At 43.9% G+C, this 17,466-nt stretch overlaps 1 long non-coding RNA gene across 1 annotated transcript; it reads left to right on the top strand.

Moving 5' to 3' along the window:
* The first annotated feature begins 1,777 nt into the window (after positions 1–1,777).
* Positions 1,778–17,045, top strand: LOC116078948. The gene is made up of 4 exons (XR_004113678.1): positions 1,778–1,874; positions 4,091–4,130; positions 16,208–16,298; positions 16,843–17,045. It is a non-coding gene; the product is annotated as an uncharacterized LOC116078948 (long non-coding RNA).
* Positions 17,046–17,466: the final 421 nt, after the last annotated feature.

The following is a 17,466-nucleotide window of genomic DNA, read 5'->3' as shown; positions in this document are numbered from 1 at the left end:
ATTTACATTTCAAATGTTCTCCCCTTTCTTGGTTTCCCCTCTGAAAAAAAAATCCTATTCTCTACCCCCTCACCCCGCTCACCAACCCACCCTTTCCCTCTTCCTGGCCCTAGCATTCCCCTACACTGGGGCATAGAGCCTTCACAGGACCAAGGGCCTTTCCTCCCATTGATGACCAACTAGGCCATCCTCTGCAACATCTGCAGATGGAGCCCTGAGTCCCCCCATGTGTACTCTTTGGTTGGTGGTTTAGTCCCTGGGAGTTCTGGGGATACTGCTTAGATCATATTGTTGTTCTTCCTATGGGGCTGCAAACCCCTTCAGCTCCTTGGGTCCTTTCTCTTTCTTCATTGAGGACCCTCTGCTCAGTCCAATGGGTGGATATAAGCCTATACTTCTGTATTAGTCCGCATTAATAGGACTCTTCATGGATAATTTTGCTATGTAGGTATTTGGAGTCTTCGGCATAAAATATGAAAACGAGGTCTATGGTCGTTGCCACGCACACTTTGCGTGGCGGTGGTATTTGAGGCGTAAACTTCAAGGAAAGTCAGTCTCCTGCCTCCGCATTGTCGCCTGGCACCCCAAACTCAGAGGTGGCCCAGATATGTCCTCGTACTAGTGTGCTAGGAACTCACCAATATATCATTTCTTTAACAGCTAGCAAAAGTAAATTCGGACATTGCTTTCTGACCTTCACCAATGTTCCAACTTCCTAGTCAAACCCTGGCTTAGAATGTTTAGCCATTCAAACTATTAGCCTCCAGCACTAGGATTGTGGGTAGGGCATTAAAGCTTACAGAATGAGCGAACTATCCCAGGACAAGATCTGGTGAAATCCTCATTCTTAGTCAACATAGGCAGGCCATATTAGATTTGCAACTGAATCACTCCTAGGAACTAGCTTAACAGGTGTTCCCTGGGGCTAACCTCCCTGGCCCAGAAAGGCAGCATAGTTGAAGAGCTTACCTAGGCCTAACCAGTCTGTAACCATAGCAACGAACTGAGGAGGAGTTATCTACACCTGGCTTTTAGAAGTCAGGTGACGTTGGTGTGTGGGGGTCGTTTTTGCCTATGTGACTTCAGTCTAGCACTAGGACTGGGGGAAGAAGGACTTGGACTCACATACAGGACTAGCACTAGAACTTAGATGGGCTAGGACTCAGATTCATGTATCTCTCGCAGTCCCCCGGGCCCAGAGCACTTGGGCCCCGGGGGATGCAGTACCAGTTCAGAGGAGATTGCTACTGTTTTAGACCCAGTATGTTTCAGATAGCCTCAGAGGTACCTCAACTGTTGAGCTGCCAGATTTTTCATTTCTCTTTTACAATGATTGTAAAAGCCTCATGTCATTTTTAAAGAAATACACTCAGACCTTACACCTCTCGTGTCTAGTCTGTTTGTCAAAAGCCGAATCCCGTGCCCACCTGGCCAGAATCCCTAGTCCCGTGGAACAAGGGACCCCCGAAAGAAATCCTGGTCCCCGGCAGGTCGTATTGCGTTGAATGGGCCCAGTCTCATCTAGTCTTAGAAGCCAAGCCAGGTTGGGTCTGGTTAGTGTTTGGATGGAAGAATAAGAAAGCAGAAGGTGAGAGAATTGTTCGAATGGACCTTGAATATCAGCCAAGAGATAACCCAGGATGTGTTCAATACACAGTTCAACGACTGTTCGATAGATTCAGAGAATTAATTTTGTCAAGAGGAAATCCTTTTCCTGGCAACACTGCCTGTTTACTAAGCTCCTAGGAGACAGGTGTTATAAATAGAATGTCAATATATTGAGCTCCTGTGGCTCACTGTGGAAGGACCATGCCTTGCCTTCCTCCTGAAAGCAGATCTATAGGAAAATCCATTCGCAATCAGGAAGTTTCTGGGTGAGCACAGGACCCCAGTAAGTGGGATTGTCTTGTGTCTGCCAATCACCCTCAATGTCCCTGGTTGTGGCCAGGCTTTAAAAGGCTTCAGTCTACACCAGACCCTCACCTTCTTTGCCTACACAGAACTCTAGTTTCTTAACTTCTCTAATGAACTTGCACCTCCAAGGCCCTGCTGTCTCCACAGAACAATATGGAGCACGTTGACAACTTTAAACAGATGCATAAACAATTATGAAAACTGAGTGTGAATGAGGACTCCTTGTACTATGGTCCATATTAAATCAAAGTATGCATGGCTACTTTGCTCTTGGTAAGGGGGGTTGCCCCATCGGTTCCAGGTTCCTTTAGTGATAACCCAGAGTCACATGGTAAATCTGGCCTGGCTTCTCTTCATTCATCAATGCAATTGTACAGGCTTTTCTCTTGCTGTCCTATTAATATTTGGATTAAGATTATTGATTACTGCTCTTGGCCTCAGGTTTTTAGTACCATCAGCATAGAGTTTTGTTCCTGTTCTTATTGTTGTGTGACTGCTCTGTCTCTGCTTAAAATTCATTCTGTGACCAGCCTTTTCCTCGTAGGTCTGCTTCTTATAATGTCCGGGGTAAAATGAAGCCTATCTCTTTTACCTAATCAATACTGAGATGCCTGCTTTTCTCCTCCTCCTCCTCCTCCTCCTCCTCCTCCTCCTCCTCCACCTCCTCCTCCTCCTCCTCCTTCTCCTTCTCTTCCTCCTTCTCCTCCTCCTTCTCCTCTTCCTTCCTTGTGGCCACCTTGTTCTATGGGCTTGTCTTCTTTCATTGTCTGAAGCCTTTTCCTTTTGTGCCATCTAGTGGTTACTGAATAACGAAAAACCAACTTGGCAATAGGTCAAGGATGGTGGCTGGCAGAAAAAGGGACTGTAAATACTAGTAACAAGCCACTGAGTTTCCAAACAACCCTTAGGGGTGGTCAGGATGTACGAGTTCCTTCATTCATTGCAAACATTAACTGCACACTTACCATGCTGGCAGATGCTCGGGAGCTTTGAGTTTGATTTGTGTAACTGGCACACATGAAGTGTTGCAGAGCTGGCACACATGAAGTGTTGCAGAGCTCAGGGGGATGAGGCAAACCTTAGTCCCACTATTTGAGACGTATTTTCTGAATTTAGGGAAACTGAAGCTTAGAGAAGGGGCAGCATTTTATTTCCCAATTTTCTTCTCTTCCTCTCCCTCTCCCTCCTCCCCCACTCCTTTTTCTTCCCTCATCTCTCCATACTGCCTAAAATAGGGATCAAATATCTCTATAGATACTCTATGCTGGGGAGGGAGACATTTAGAATGCGTAAGATAGGTACTCCATCAGTTCTCACTTGTATTCACATATATTTGTACTGAAGTCCATTTTTACTGTGTACCAAGAACATTTCTTGAAAAATATGCACTCTACAATATTGCAACATGATTGTATTTCAAGGTAACCAGAGTCTGATGTTTAAAATACCAAAGTAAATTTTTGTATTTTAAATATCATGGATGGGAACTTATTCCTGGTAGTGCCTACAGAGTTCCTTATGTCCTTTATAAGATACAATGTCCCAGAAGTACAAGGTTAATTTTTTTTAAATGTCAGAGGCAAAAATATCATAAACCTACAAAAATTATGGGAGTCATTATTTTTTTTAGTTGAAGACTTTGGTGGTTTGAATAGGAATGGCCCACATAGACTCATGTATTTGATTACTTGTCCCATAGGAAATGGTGCTATTAGGAAGTGTGACCTTGTTGGAGTAGGTATGGCCTTGTTGGAATAGGTGTGGCCCTGTTGGAGGAAGTGTGTCACCATGGGGGTGAACTTCGAGGTCTCAGCCAGTTCATTTCCTGCTGCCTTCAGATCAATATGTAGAACCCTCAGCTCCTTCTCCAGCACCATGTCTGCCCACATGCCACCATGCTTTTTGCTATGACAATAATGGACTGAACCTCTGAAACTTTAATACAGTCCCAATTAAATGTTATCCTTTATAAGAGTTGCCATGGTCATGGTGTCTCTTCACTACAATAGAAATATAAGTAAGACAAGGACATTTAGGTTCAACAAAGTGATGTTTTCAGGCCAAACAGTAAACGGCAAAAGGAAGACTATAAAAGTTCTTTCATTTCTTTTCTTTCTTTCTTTTTGTCTTTTTTTGGATGTGTTGGTGTTTGAATCCATGGCCTTGTGCGTACTAGGCAAATACTCTGGCCTCTGAGCTACATCTTCCACTGTAAGGTGAGTTTTAAAATATATGTGTACATATTATATATATATATATATATATATATATATATATATATATATGTGTGTGTTATTCTTTATTGTATTATCATATTATCATATAGAATCTTTTAAAAATAATGTTTTATTAATTATTTGAGAATTTCATAAATCTATTTTGTTCATATCTACCACTCCCTCAACTCCTCCCAAATCACCCCCAACCAACTTTGTACTCTTCTCTCCCTCTCTCTCTCCTTCCTGCCTTCCCTCCCTCTATGTCTCATCAAGTCCCTTTGGGTTGTACCACTACTCTTGAGTGTGGGACCTGCTCTGGGGTGTGGTTGACATACTACGTGCCACACCATTCAAGAAAATTCACTCTCCATATAAAATTTTTGTGAATTGTTTGAGAACTGTATTCATGAGTGAACTTTTAGGATTATATTCAATTGCCTCTTCTCCCTTGCTCCTTCCAGACCCATCTTCCACCCCTCAATATCTTTGAACTTCATGTCCTCATCAAAAGAGTAGCACACTAGTCCAACTTGTGCTGCCCACATGTTTGTGGATGTGGAGCCATTCCTTGGAGGGTGTTGGATGGACCACCTGCCAGGCCCTTCTCAAGGAAGGACTTTGTGAATCTTAGTCTAGAGCTTTTGTGCTGGCATTTCTAACCTGAGTGGAAAAATCAAAGGGCACACTCTGGAGACCAGTGATTCTCAGCCTTCCTAATGCTGCGGCCCTTTCATACAGTTCCTCATGGTGTGGTGACCCCCAGCCATAAACATTACTTTCATTGCTACTTCATAACTGTTATATTGCTAGCTATGAATCATAAGGCAAACATATATTATTCAATGGTCTTAGGTGAACCTATGCAAGGGTCACTTGCCCCCTCAAAAGGGACTCCACCTACAGATTAAGGATCTGTGCTGTAGCCACTAGTACAATAATGGCAGCGCCAAACAATGTCACTCATCTGGATTCTCAAAAGGATCTCACTGAAGATGTGACCATCTTCCAACTCTTTATCCCTGTAAATGCCCATGTGGTCCCCTGGCAGCCTCTGGAGAACTGCTACTACATTTTACCACTGAATCATGTCATAGTCCTCTCTCTTCACTGGGTTGAATTGTATCCCCTCCCCAAATTCACACCTACCTGGAATCTCACAATGTAGCCTCATTTGGAAACAAGGTATACTTAGTTGAGGTCCTGCTAGATAAGACAGCCTGAATCTGACACTGGTATCCTTAGTAGCATAGTAGAAGGACAAAGAAACACTCAGAGACAGAAATGGGATGTAGAGATGGGGGCAGAGGTGGGAATGCATAATTCAGGGCGCATCTACGATTGCCAGCTGTTATCAAAACTAGAAGAGTCAGGAGACAGATCTTCCCTCTGAACCTTCTGAACGAAGCAGCTCTGCTGCCTCTTGACTTCTGACGTCCCGTCTCCACAATTGAGGGATTAATATCTTTGCTTTAAGTCATCTTTTTGGGGGGGTGTGTCCTTTTTTAAAAAAGTAACACCCCCAGGGAATGAACAGACTACATATTTATTCTATAGATGATATCCGATGTGACTCAAAGAAAACTGTGGCTTACCAGCTTTTGGAGGGTCCTCCTCAGCTTTACTTTAAGACTTGCTGCTCCTCCTGGTACTGCACTGAGCTCCTGGCTCCCTTTTCTCAGATATGGCTGCAGAACAAAGCAAGAGAGATGAAAGAAAATGCTTGTATGCTGAATTTACTTCCATAAAAGATAGAGACCTTCCGTTTTAAATAGCTTCCCGTTGGCAGCACTCATGCAGCCTTTTATAACTCTATGGTGAAGTTCCTCAGAAGACACAGAAAAAAATAACAAGGCCTATAAAAATGATGGTGAACAACAATTGCAGGGGAAAGTGTTTTTAAAAGAGGCTAGGGCCGTGTGACTCTTCTCCCCTTCTCAAGAATTCCTTTTCCCTTTATCATCCAGGATTTCTAAAGGTGGCAACTCTTGGGAGATATTCAGCCTTGAAGAGCCAAATCAATCATTCTTGAATTCCTTTGTACATTTCAGACATCTATGCCAACATCCATAAAACAAGAATTAGGCACTGCAGGCAGAACAAGGGCTTCTTTTAAAATTTAAAAATACCAGTGTTGTGCAGCAAGAGACTAATAACACTAAGCCCTCAAAATACAAGACAAGAAGACTGAAGGATTAAGCATCTTTCCTACTTTTAAGTCAAGGAGATTTTAAAGGGGGGGTCCCAAGAGGTGACAAGTATTTAGATGTTAACCTGTGCCCGACCCCAACCCATCACATATCCAGAGAAAGTCTAGAATCACTCAGTTGGGCATTCCAATACAAAGAAAGGCTGGGCTTTGTTCCAGGTAATGGGAGGCTGGTGGGTTCATGAAGATGCCTCTCTTTCTCTCACCCCATTCTCACCTTGCACGTGACATGGAGCAGCAATGTTCTGAATAGTAAAAGTACAGTCACTGAGAGAGGGGTTAATGGAAGAGACCAGGGACACTAACAATGGAATATATGCCCAGAGGATATAAGGACCATAGCCAAGAGTTTTCAAGACTCCAAGATGAGACTGGGTTGGCAAAATTGAGAGATGGGATAGAAAAGGATATGTAATTCTACCAAGAGCCCCTATAACTGGTCTACAGGGGTCTCATAGAGTGAGCTGTAGAGTGGCTCAGTGGCTAAGGGTACCATCTGCTTTCCTAAGAGGACCAGGATTCTCAGCACCCACATGGTGGCTTATAACTCCAAGTCCAGGAGATCAGACATCCTCATATAGCGGCAGGTACACAAGTTGGGAGTGGGAGTGGAAAAGGGATCGGGTGTATCAAGAGATCTCCTTAGGATGAGTTAAGTTTGAGATGCAGAAGAGATATCTAGACATTGAGCACGGATCCTAGGGGAAAGCTCGGTGCCAAAAACACAGACTTCAGAGTCATCAAGATGTAGCACTCTGCACCATTGCAGAACTGGAGGAGAGGCCTCATTGGAAGGCCCGAGAGAGAGGACGAGTCAGTAAACAACGAGGAAGTGGAGAGACCAGTGAGGTAAGAGGAATCCCAGAACACAGCACCATGAAAATGAAGGGAGAGTAGGCTCTAATTAACAATGGTACGGAATCACTAGGTTACAACTCACTAAACGATAGGTTGGTGAGGTGGCACTGTGTGTAAACGTATTTGTCCCCAGGCACAACCTGAGTTTAGTGTCTAGGATCCTCAGGGTAGAAGGAGAAAACCAACATGCACGAGTTGTCCTATGACCTTTATGGACTGGGCCCCAACACAAGACGCATGTCATTAAAAAAATGTAAACGATGCTAAGTGGTTGGGTAATGACACTAGAGAACCGGTAGTTTTTACGGTCTTCATAAAAACTGAAGAGTTTTTCAGAGGAGGGAAGGAGTGAGGGTGGGAATTCTCTAAAATAAATTGACAAAAGAACTTAAAACAGGCAGTTGAGGCAGTAGATGTGGATTATAGATAACTGGAGATTTTCAGCTGTGAGGGATTTCAAAACATGGGATCCTGTTTGGTTCTTAGATGAATTACAGCAAAGCATGCATGTGGGTCCATGGGAACAAACCAATAGAAAAGGACAAAGGAAAACTCATAGTAGAAACATCCTTGGGCAAAGATGGGATTCAGAATAAGTGTGAAAGAATGGATCCCCATCAGGAGTGGGGCCACACTTCTATAATGTGCTGGATAGTTTTATGTCAACTTGACACAGGCCAGGGTCATCAGAGAGAAGGAAATCTGAACTGAGAAAATGCCTGCAGAAGACTGGGCTGTATGGCATTTTCCTAATTAGCGATCAATGGCATTCAACAGAAGTCAGCCAGCTATTCAGTTCTGCCGTGCCTCTGAGAATTTACCAAGATGCATTAGCTCAATGTAGGCAGATGGTTTGTTAAGCAGATTGGAAGTCTCATCAGGTGAGGAGAACAGAGAGTGGGGGGCATCGATAGAAAATGTTGCGATAGGAATAGTTCTGACACTAGATCAAAGCCTTCAAGCTGAACGGGTGGGGAGGGTGTGTATGTATGTGTATGTGTGTGTTGTGTGAGTCTGGAAAGTGTGATAAATGGTGGAGTTAACACAATGGATGGTTCCTGTGTGGCCAGGAGAGAGCTGGGAGGAGTGACAGTTAGTGTCCTGTCAATATCAGAGTAGCTGGAGCTAGGCAGTGTCGGAAGAGAATTTGGAGTTCTTCATAGTGACAAGAGTGAGAGCATGGGTAAGGTGCATGGCTAAGGTGGGACAAAGGACGCCTCTTTGGAGCTGAGCTAGTCAGTGGTTTGTATGATGAAGTTTCAAATTTCCAAGTGGGTTGAAGAAGTAAGAATAAAGAGAACCAACTGAACTGAAGACTAACACACATCATCAGGGACAGAGGGTGGCTAAGGGCCGTAAGAGGTATTTGGCAGAGAGCTGTGGTCCTGTGTCCATTAGTAGCATATCATCTCAGGATTTGATGGAGAAAAGAGAAACTGTTTAAAAGCAATAGTTTGGGGTAATGCGTTTGGCTGCTGAATGAGCGAACTATGGCACGTGTGGACGTGCCGGCTTCCTGTGACTGCTGTAACAAGTGAACACAAGCTTTACTGTTAGAACTCAGATATGCTCTCATGGTACTAGATGTCTGAAGTTCAAAATTAATACCACTGGCCACCAGTCAAGGTATTGGCAAGTTTGTGCTTGATCTAGCACGCTGGGAGAGGGTCAGGTCCTTTCCATTCCCTCCCTGCCTCCCCATCCTTCCCACTGTCTATTCCTTAGGTACTATTATTATTATTATTATTATTATTATTATTATTATTATTATTATTATATTTTAAGAGGATCTTATGTAGCTTAGGCTAGCTTCAGACTCATGAAGTAGCTAAAGCAGCTCTGGCTGTCCTGGAACTCACTCTGTAGACCAGGCTGGCCTCGAACTCAGAAATCCACCTGCCTCTGCCTCCCAAGTGCTGGGATTAAAGGCATGTGTCACCACCAGCCGGCTAAAGCAGAGGTCTTGAGCTAAATCCTCCTGCCTCCATATCCAGAGTGTTGGGACTATAGGTTCACCCTCTCTCGTGTCTGGCTCTCCTGTTCTCATGGTCTGTGACTTATCACTTTGAGGCCAGCATTTCAAATACAGACTCCATTTTCTCATTGTCTTGTTTTCTCTGTGTAAAGTCTGCACGTGTTGGCAGTTTTAGCTCACCCAGATGGTCCAGTCTCAAGAGCCTGGGTTTAACAGTGTCTGCATGGGTAACATGCATGGGTTCCAGGAATTAGAATGTGTCTACCTTCTGGGAGGGAGCCTTTCAGCCTACTGTATAAAGAAAAGCAGAAATGTGAGCTTCCATTTTCTATGATTTGGGTGGAATCAATGACCACAGGATGGTCAGTTTTCCATAAAAATGCTAATGCTAATGTTAATAATAATAGATAGTTATAATAATGTTTATCATGTAAACATTTTACTTACTTGTTTGGAGAATGCGTGTAGAAGCACACATGCCTCAGGACCTGTGTGGAAGTCATGGGATGGCATTCGAGAGTGGGTTCTCTCCTCCTAGCTCGTGTGACTCAAGCTCTAGTAGTCAGCCTTGGTGGCAGGTGCTATTACTCTTGGATACATCCCAATAAGAGTTAAACTTGATTTAAAAGTCTCAGAATGCGTAAACCAAAATCAAAGAAGCAAAGAGCTGGGCTGTAGGCACCGTCTAAAATAAGAGACATGGAAATGAAACCAATTTCTCCTACCATCAGATCCAAGAGAGCCTGATTTTGTATATTGCTTTGGAAAGTACTAACGAGAAGCCGTTCCAAAAACCAAATCAGTGAACAATTGAACCGTGAAAGCCCCCGGTTTTAGGGACAGCAGGTTATTATCCCTCCTCAGGTCTGTTTTTCTGCCTTCTTTCTCCTCTCTGGATAGGAATCCTTCACACCCATAATGATGCTCTGTATTTCCTTATCTGAGTCGCAGGCCATCTGGAGGCATTCTGTCTTCCTTTTGCCTTTGGACTTTTTATAACCTGTGATTAGGGTACGGATGGTTAGAGACGCCTTCGTTATCCTCATCCCATTTCCCAAGTAGGGTTTATGTAATGCCAATGTTCATTTATTTGGATCTGTAGATTGGTCTTGGGAAGACACGCCCGGATTTGAGATGTATGCTTGGCTCCGAGATATAGAGAATGCTCAGATGTAGCTGAGATTTTGACAGTGCTAATTGCCAGGATGCCGAAGGCAACCCAGAGGCAGGCACAAATGCCATATGGAGAAACAGAATCCCAATGGCTCCGCACTCAAAATACCCTAACACTCCAAACCTCTCCTACCATCTTCCTGCTTCAGGGTTGTGCCAGGCCTCTGGTACTTCCAGCCTAACTAACTACCGCGAGTAGACAATCTGCTCAACTCTCACACTGCCCCCTTCCACCACAGTAACCTTGAATGAGCCTCTAAAAGCCCCGACCATATTGTTCTTCTGCTCAAAACCTTAAAGTGGCTTCTCACATTACCTCAGTCAAAGCCAACATTCTCCCACAAGGGCACTAAGACCCTGAACAAGTAGGTCTGGCTGTTTCTCTCTTGTCATCCCCAAGCGCTGACCCCTTTTACTCAGTCTATCCCAGTGTCCTAGTATTCCTTGCATTCTTGTGGTCCCTCCCACCTTACGGTCTTAGTAAGTTCTGTTCTTTCTGTGACTGTTTCTTTGTATAGCCCGTTCTCTGGCTTCCTTTGAGCCATTGGTGAGAGAAGACTACTAGATTTTCCAAGACTTTTATAAGTAAGGACTTTTGCTCCTTCTACTCCCTTTCTTGGTTAGCACCATAGCCCTTTGTCGGCAACACTCCATGTGCTGTTAATATTTGTCTGCTCTAGGACTTTTTAATTGCTAAGAGTAAGGTGGTGCAGGGAGCTATCCCAGAACAGAGCATTTTGTATGATTGTAAACCCTGAATGCCTATTTGAGGACAGGATAAATGCATCATTTACAAAAATCCATCTTGCTTTTCTTAAAGTCTCAGCTCGTCATGAGATAAAGGTGATATTTTACTTTTCTGAGGCCATGTATCTGACAAAGGCAACTTGGGGGGGGGTGCAGAATGCTTTTGGCTCACAGTTTGAGGGGTCAAAGTTCATCATGGCAGAGAAGGCTTGGTAGACAGTGACTCTATGGAGGTGGGGTGAGGCTGCATGCTCATGTTTCAGTGGATGAGGGAGCAGATAAAGGGAGCTTGTCCGTTCTCTGTCATCTTTCTGCCTCCCCTGTTTATCAGTGTGTGACATCAGCCACTGAGATGGCACTGCTCTCACTCACTGAGGACAATCTTCTGTCTCCTCACTTTATCCTTGATGAAAAGGCCATCAAGGATATACCCAAAGGTGTGTCTTGTTAATTACTAGGTATTCTTGTTTGATGGGGGAGAAGAACAGTTATTGTTTTGTTGTTTTTTTTTAAGACCTTAAACTTGCTCTGTGCCTGTGCCATGGATGACCTTGAACTCTGATTCTCTTGTGCTTACCTTCCAAGGGCTATAATTGCAAGATTATGGCACCATGACCAGTTTTACTGCCGAGAATTGAACCCAGGGCTTCATGTATACTAGGCAAACATTCTACCAGTTGATGTACATCTTCAGATCAAATGAAGTTTTCTTGATTAAAAAAACAAAACAAAACAAAACAACAACAACAAAAACAAAACAAAACTAGAGCCAGGCAGTGGTGGCGCACACCTTTAATCCCAGCACTTGGGAGACAGAGGCAGGCGGATTTCTGAGTTCGAGGCCAGCCTGGTCTACAGAGTGAGTTCCAGGACAGCCAGGGCTACACAGAGAAACCCTGTCTCAAAACAAAAACAACAACAACAACAAATTTAGAAAAAAATATTATAATAAAGAAAACCTGTCTGGATTAATATTATATATGTTGTAAACTAAAGTCTTTTTTTTTTCTTTTTTTCTTTTTCTTTTTTTTTTAAAAGTCTATGTCGATGCTCTAACCATAGCAGCTCAGAATGTGACTGTGTTTGGAACTTGTCCCTGTAAAGAGGTGACTGATTCCCAGTTCTCACTCAGAGTGGCCTGACTCCAATTTACTGTCATTATAGTAAAAGGAAATGAAGACACACAGGAGAAACAGGGGTGTAAACACATAGTATTAAAGGCCACATGAGGACACATGTGAGTGACCATCCTTAAGTGAAGGAAAGGAGCCTCAGAAGAGACCAAACCAGCAGGCTTCTTGTCTTGGATTCCAGAACATGAGAAATACATTGCTTTTATTGAAGGTGTTCTGTCCTGTGCTTTCTAATGCCAGTCCTAGGAGACCGTGTACTAGCTTTCAGGGAGAAGTGCTATTTGAGTTGTGTTTCTGTCTGAGTCAGGGTTTCTATTCCTGTGCATAAAACATCTTGACCAAGAAGCAAGTTGGGGAGGAAAGGGTTTATTCAGCTTATACTTCCACGTTGCTGTTCATCACCAAAGGAAGTCAGAACTGGAACTCAAGCAGGTCAGGAAGCAGGAGCTGATGCAGAGGCCATGGAGGGATGTTCTTTACTGGCTTGTTTCCCCTGGATTGCTCAGCTTGTTTTTTTTTTTTTTTTTTTTTTTTTTTTTTTTTTTTTCTTTTGGTTTTTCAAGACAGGGTTTTTCTGTGTAGCCCTGGCTGTCCTGGAACTCTGTAGATCAGGCTGGCCTTGAACTCAGAAATCTGCATGCCTCTGCCTCCCAAGTGCTGGGATTAAAGGTGTGCATCACTACTGCCCGACTCAGCTTGCTTTCTTACAGAACTCAGGACTACCAGCCCAGGAATGGCACCACCCACAATGGGCCCTCCCACCCTTGATCACTAATTGAGAAAATGCCTTACAGCTGGATCTCATGGAGGCATTTCCTCCAGGGAGGCTCCTTTCTCTGTGATAACTCCAGCGTGTGTCAAGTTGACACACAAAACCAGCCAGGACAGCTCCCAAAGTGTCTGGATCCAGAAGGAGGGGGGGGTGAAGCTCTTTAACTATCCTCAGGGCCTGTGGTTCCGGGTGCTTTATTATTATTACCAGGTGGGAGAGAGATTCTACTGCTCAGAGCTGTGGTGGAAAGACACAAGAACTTCAATCCTGACATAGTGAGTGTCATGGGGTAGCCACCAGGAAAGACTGTTAAGCCAATAGAAAGTCTTTATTAGCTGGCTAGGGATTATGCTGGGCATTCAAGATCCCAGGGTAGCACCAAGCTTTTCTCAGAGTGGGCTTTTAAGTGCAAAATCCATGCTCAGTTATCAAGAACACTTAGCCATAAGCAGAACCACAGAAGCCCCCAAAAAAGCACGATTAATACATTTAGAGACTCTCCCAGAACTATGGGCTTGGATAGATTGGGTCTTTGGTTTTTTTTGCGGCAGATGGTGCCATCTATATGCTGAGTTTTATGGCCTGGAGATGCCTCCATCACAGAAATCAGCTATGCTAACAGCTGGGGGCTGTTACAGTGAGAACCGGCCTAAGAAACAGGATACCTGGTGTTGTCATTGAATAGTATGAGAGCAGAAGGCTTGCTATACACACCAGGTCCTCTAACTGCTCTGCGTGCCTTAGGTAGTCCAACCCTCTCTACTCTGTGAAATGTTGTCATTCATTTTCTGATGAAGAAACTGAGGCACAGAGGCTGGGAACGTGGCTGAGGTCACGGGATTTTACATGCCAGAGCCAAGGTTTGAATAGGGAGCCTGTGCCTGTGGCCCTTGCGTTCTACTTCCCTTGGCATATAGTCATTGGCTAATGAGCTCTTAGCATGGTCGTTGGCCAGCACCAAGTCACCTCTCTAGGGTTACATGTCGCTATTCAAGACTATATAGAGAAAGTGTTATCATCAAAGTCTCTGGACTTTTCCTTGGCTTTCTCCCAGTTACTTGATTTGACTTTTCATTGTGACTAATGCTTGGGTAGTGTTTTTTATGCCCGTTCTCACCCTTATGCTCCCAATTCTGTATCTTCTACATGTTATTCTGTTGCCTGCATGGCTAATTTGGGAATAATCATTTGTTTTCCTTTTTCTCTCCCCTTCTTTCTTCTTCCTCTTTCTTCCTCCTTTCATTTTGTTATGGTTTTTATTTTGAGACAAAAATCTTACTTTGTAGCCCAAGTTACTCTCCCTAGGTAGCCCTGGCTTGACCTTGAACCTGTAGCAGTCCTACTGTGTTTTGATTATGGGTGTGAGCTTCTACATCCACTCTGCTTTTTTCAATTAAAATTGTTCTTTTGATGACTTAATTTATATTTGCATATTCTTTCTCTCCCCCCCAGCTCCCCTGCATTGCTCCCTCCCCTCCTCCTGCTCTTTGGAATGCTGAAGGTGGAACCCAGGGACTCAAGAATGCTAGACAAGCTCTCTATCACCAAGCCACACCGGAGCCAGGCAGTCTTATGCTCTGCTCTGCTCATGTTACCTCATCACAACAGACTTAGTCATCTGAGGAGGCGGGTGAAAGAGCTACTGACAATGATGCTTTAAGCACAATGCAAAACTAACAGAAATTTAAACAACTCCTTTGATTTGGCAAAAGAAAAAGGCAAGTTAGTCCAAGGTCATGTTATCAGTTGGCATTTTGTTGAATGTATTATCTATGTTAGTTCACATTATCTTTATGTTACCTTAAGTTCTGTTATCATCCACCGTATGAGTGGAAGGGAATGTAGCTGTGGCAGGTTGGCAGTTTGTTTGAAGCAGCATGATTCATAAATGTTAGGGCTGTGGATTTGAAGTGGTGTGGCAGACACTAATATAATAAGGATTATATATGAATAAAGGATTTCAGCTAATGAGAAATAGTGTGTGACTAGAAGCTTTGGTATTCATGGACAAGAATTTAATTGTTTGTCAAGATGAGGCACACAGCTATGTCACAACTTTTAGCATCCTCTGGAGCTGGGTGTGGCCCAGGATGTAGCCAAAGGATATGATAGATGATGCCGTTTTGGGGTCTATCTGTTCCTCTGACCCAGGATGGGCTTCATAGTAGGCTGGAGCCACTAGGTAAACAAGACGTGGAACCCTGGTACCTATATGGAAGAAGAGTATTTTCTTGGTGCTTTGATGTAAATGGAAAAAATGATTGAAGGGGTCTGTTTGCTATCACAATTTCATTTACTAGGATATTGTAACAAGTGTTAAGAGATCCAGAAGTCAGTCAGCAAGCTCAGTCACCGGATGGAGAAGCAAGCATTTGCTGAGCAATATGAGTATCAGCTTCAAATATCTCCTAGTCACCTGTCAGCAGCCTCCATTTTGCATGTTTAGAGGACTGTGACAAGCGTAGGTTCCATCGTGACCCATGGTCTGTGCCACAGATATACTTTCAATCAAATGATACAAACTGGATTAGTAGTTTCTACACAAGGACACCAGGGGTCCTTGCTTCTGCCTGAAGGCTTCAATTTCCTTCATCTAGAGACACCGAGCTTTTTAAATGACCCACACCACAACCAATGCTTTCTTTTTGAAAACAATGTGGAATTGGTGACTCCACAGAAGTCAAGATGTAGTATGTGTAGCTAGCTTTTCTTCAAAACATATCTGGAGAATTTGTATGCAATAAAATCTTTTAGATGACAGACACACTCATATCTTTCTATTCAGATGACAGACAGGAGAGAAATGCATTTTGGGCCAGTTACTTCAGAGATCCTGTTTCCTTCCCTCCCTCCCTCCCTCTTTCCCTCCCTTCTTCCCTCCTCCTCCCTCCCTTCCTTTCTCCCCACTCCCTGCCATCCTTCTTCCCTTTCATTCTCCCTCCCTTCTTCTGTTCCCCCCACCACCACCTGCTTTCTTTTCCTCTCTCCCTTTCTCCCCTCCCCCTTATTCATTTGAGTCCACTTTATTACCTGCAAATACTAAGGGCTGTATTCTATTATACATTTCTTGGCCTCATATCATCACTATATGAAGCTCTGTGGACTCAGGTTTGTGTTGTCCCTATGAGCCCGTTTCCTGTCTCTTTCCCTCTTTTTCATCCTGGGATTTTCCTTTCTCTCTTACATTAACATTTACTTATTGACTCCTAGGCTGCCCTCACACAGAGGGCATGAATCTCCATGCAAGCAACCGCAGTGTGCCACCGTGGCCAGTAGAGGGCATGAGGAGACCACGAGCCGGGTAAACCTTAACATTGTGGTCCGATTTTCCTTCCCTTTGAGAGCAGGAAACCGACAATAACAGGTTCTGGATGGTAATGCACGTTTCTCTTTTCCCCGTTCTTTCTGTCAGCAATGACGTTTTGGGTAGCAACTGAAACAGTAAGTTGTCTTTTCCTGATATGACCCCCAGCCGATGCCAACCGGGTCCAATCTCTTTGTGCCCTCCACGCGCAGCTACTTTTCTTCTCTAGTGTCATGCACTTGCTGGAATAATCCGTGCGGGAATTTCCAAATCCCCAAGAAACCACCACACCGCAGGCTCACTTCTGGCCTCTTATCAGCTGACCAGTCCTGAGTACACTTAACCCATTTCACAGCAAGCTGGAAAAAGTATGAAGCCGTTCAGAAAGATGTCCTCAAAAATCCCTTGCTGTATTCAAAAAGCATCTTTTATCTGTTCTTCAGAAGCTTTGCGGGTTTGAATGGGCGTGAGGGTGCAACCTCCGCAGCGAGCTACAGTTCTGCTGGGTACGGGCACAGTTTTATTTACCATCTCCCAACAGGCCTTTTACTGTGAGAAAATCGTGAGAAGGAGGAAAAGGGGAAATCATTTGGGCCAATTATCTCTGGCCGCTGTGGAAAATCGGAGACTATAGCGGCCACAGCCAGAAACAATATTTTTCTCCTGGGGCAGATTCTCTGCTAGAGTCAGTCATCAACTCCTGCAAACATGGCCTGAGTAACCAAGCGCTTTATAGTCAGCCAAGATACGGTAAGCCATAAATTTTAGAAGCCGGGGACCATCCCGAAGAGCAGGGACTTAGGTTTTTTAGTGCATCTCACACTAATCGCATAAACAGAGGCTCAAAGGCTCCGGGTCAGAAGCCTGTGGGATCTTGTATTCTAGTCCGAGTGATTTTCTCCGTCATCTCCTTCTACTACTGCCCATGGAAGGGATCTCTCTGGAGAACTGCTAGCTTTTTAAGATAATGCGAAGCTAAAACTAGATTTTAATCCTGAGGTGTGTGTGTGTGTGTGTGTGTGTGTGTTTGTTAGTGTACAGAGGAAAAAAATGGTTTTTTAGAGAGAAGGCTATGTGTGATCTTTTACCAAGAGAGGGCGCCCTCTGAGTGGGAATTTTGGCGTTTAGCTTTTTTTTTTTTTTCTTTTAAATGGTCAGGAAACAA

Source organism: Mastomys coucha, unplaced genomic scaffold, assembly GCF_008632895.1.
Source record: "Mastomys coucha isolate ucsf_1 unplaced genomic scaffold, UCSF_Mcou_1 pScaffold5, whole genome shotgun sequence".
In the NCBI taxonomy this organism is placed as follows: Eukaryota; Metazoa; Chordata; class Mammalia; order Rodentia; family Muridae; genus Mastomys; species Mastomys coucha.
Note: the sequence above shows the minus strand (reverse complement) of the source record. Positions and strands in the feature narration are given on the sequence as shown.